Consider the following 2,849-nt stretch of genomic DNA (forward strand, 5'->3'; position numbering starts at 1 on the left):
AAAGACACACACACACACACACACACACAGAGAAAAGAAAAGAAAGAAAGAGAGGGAGGATGGAGGGAGGAAGGAAGGAAGATTAAAAAAAGACTGTGGGAACAGTTTAAGTGTTTTTCACAGGTTCACTTAGCTATAATCAGGAATTATCTATTGGTGAATACACATGATCTTGACATGAGTCAAGGTAGAATTTAACCACAGAACTTGAGTCTATGCTTAGTCCATATTTTGTCAAAATAAATTTGATTTCTAATTTCTCTTGTAAAAAAGACCATTCAGAAAAGAAAATGCAGAAAAATACAAAAAATAAACTAAAAAGCCTCTGTAATCCCACCACCTAGAGGCAACCCCAATATGAGAAAGGGGAGAGAGCTTCATACTATAACATTGATTTATAGCTGCTTTATTTAATATTTTATAAAGATCTTCCCATATAATTCTTCTACAACATCATTTTCTTTTTTTTTTTTTTGGCTTTTTAGGGCTGCACCCACGGCATATGGAGATTCCCAGGCTAGGGATCTAATCAGGCTACAGCTGCCAGCCTACACCGCAGCCACAGCAATGCCGGATCCTAAGCCACTGAGAGAGACCAGGGATTGAACCGGCAATCTCATGGTTCCTAGTCAGATTCACTTCCGCTGTGCCACGATGGGAACTCCTACAACATCATTTTTTTTTTGTCTTTTTGTCTTTTTGCCATTTCTTGGGCCGCTCCTGCGGCATATGGAGGTTCCCAGGCTAGGGGTCCAATCGGAGCTGGAGCTGCTGGCCTACTCCAGAGCCACAGCAACGCAGGATCCGAGCCACATCTGTGACCTACACCCCAGCTCATGGCAACGCTGGATCCTTAACCCACTGAGCAAGGCCAGGGATTGAACCCGCAACCTCGTGGTTCCTGGTCAGATTCGTTAACCACTGTGCCACGATGGGAACTCCTACAACATCATTTTTAATGGCAGGATATACCATATGTTTTATCTAGCCAATGCCCTAGTGTTAGGACAATGAGGTTATTTTTTATTTGTTTGGTGTTATAAATAATGCTTTTGTGAACATCCAGGTATATAAGTCTTTGCACAGGTTTCAGTGAATTCTTAGAGGCTGAATTGTTTTGATACACATCACTAGATTTTCTCGAACAAAGCACGTGCCTCATGAGCCAGGTGTGAGAGTGGCAGCCATGAACCCTCACCAGCCCAGGGTTTTAAAAAGTCATTGCCTGGAGTTCCTGTTGTGGCTCAGCAGGTGACGAACCCGACATAGTGTCTGTAAGGATGCGGGCCTCACTTTGTGTTAAGGATGCGACATTGCCGCAAGCTGCAGTGTAGGTCACAGATGCAGCTCAGATCTGGTGATACTGTGGCTGTGGTGTAGACTCCAGCTGCAGCTCTAATTCGATCCCTAGGCCAGGAACTTCCATGGTCTTCAGGCGCAGCCCTAAAGAGCAAAAAAAAAAAGTTGTTGCCAGTTTGAATCCTAGATTTGTGGAAGTCATGATTGCTGGGTGAACACATGAGACTGAGTGCCCAGTCAGGGTGCTGGGGACTGGAGTGCTGGCCCCCACTGTGTCAGTGTGGGGCCCCAGGATGGCCCCTCTCCCTTGGCATGAGAAGCAGCCTTCGGCAAGACACAGCTGACCCCAGCAAGAGGGGCCTTTGATTGCTGCGTGCTGTGACCAAACTCTTTAGCCAGCTTCTAATTTCAGCAGAACCTTTGCAAGGTGGATCTACAGGTGAGGAAACTGAATTCTCAGAGAAGCCAGGGAACATGCTTGAGATTCAAACTCTGTTGCTGCCTGATCTCACTGCACCAGGCTGCTTGCCCACACTGGGCAGAGCCTAAAGCAGAAGGAAGGTTTGCCCTCAGGTACGCGCACTCACTCTCGCAGGAAAGACATCTAAGCACACAGGGGGCGGGGAGGGGGGGTGTGAGTGGTGAATGGATGGCAGGGAGCCAGGGCTGGGGAGCTTTGGGATGACAGGGGGGCACACAGGTTTCTGGAGACATCCATGCCCAAGGGGGCCATGAGTTCCTTTGAGAGAGGAGGTCTTTCTGATGACTCTCCCCCTTGCCTACCAGCCCAGGATGGGCATAGAACCAGCACTCAGGGAGTTTCAGAAAGATGAAGGAAAAGGTGAATAATAGTCTTTTTTTTTTGTCTTTTTGCCATTTCTTGGGCCAATCCTGCGGCATATGGAGTTTCCCAGGCTAGGGGTCTAATCGGAGCTGTAGCACTTGGCCTATGCCAGAGCCACAGCAACTCAGGATCCAAACCGCATCTGCAACCTACACCACAGCTCATGGCAGCACCGGATTGTTAACCCACTGAGCAAGGCCAGGGATCGAACCCACAACCTCATGGTTCTTGGTCGGATTCATTAACCACTGCGCCACGATGGGAACTCCAAATAATAGTCTTTGAGCACCTATTGTGTGCCAGGCACTGTTCTAGGCACTGGGATATAACAGTAAGCAGGGAGTTCCTGTTGTGGCTCAGTGGTTAACGAGTCTGACTAGGAAACATGAGGTTTTGGGCTCGGTCCCTGCCCTTGCTCAGTGGGTTGAAGATCCAGCGTTGACATGAGCTGTGGTGTAGGTAGCAGATGCAGCTCGTATCCCACATTGCTGTGGCTCTGGTGCAGGCTGGTGGCTACAGCTCCAATTCGACCCCTAGCCTGGGAACCTCCATATGCCACCCCAGCCCAAGAAATGGCAAAAAGTCAAAATAAATTAAAAAACAAAAACAAACAAACAAACAAAAAAACAGCGAGCAAAAGAGGTAAATCTCTGCCCTCCTGGAACTTGCATTTGGGGTTTGGGGGGTATTGACAAAAGCAAACACA

The sequence above is a fragment of the Phacochoerus africanus genome, chromosome 9 (genome assembly GCF_016906955.1).
Source record: "Phacochoerus africanus isolate WHEZ1 chromosome 9, ROS_Pafr_v1, whole genome shotgun sequence".
In the NCBI taxonomy this organism is placed as follows: Eukaryota; Metazoa; Chordata; class Mammalia; order Artiodactyla; family Suidae; genus Phacochoerus; species Phacochoerus africanus.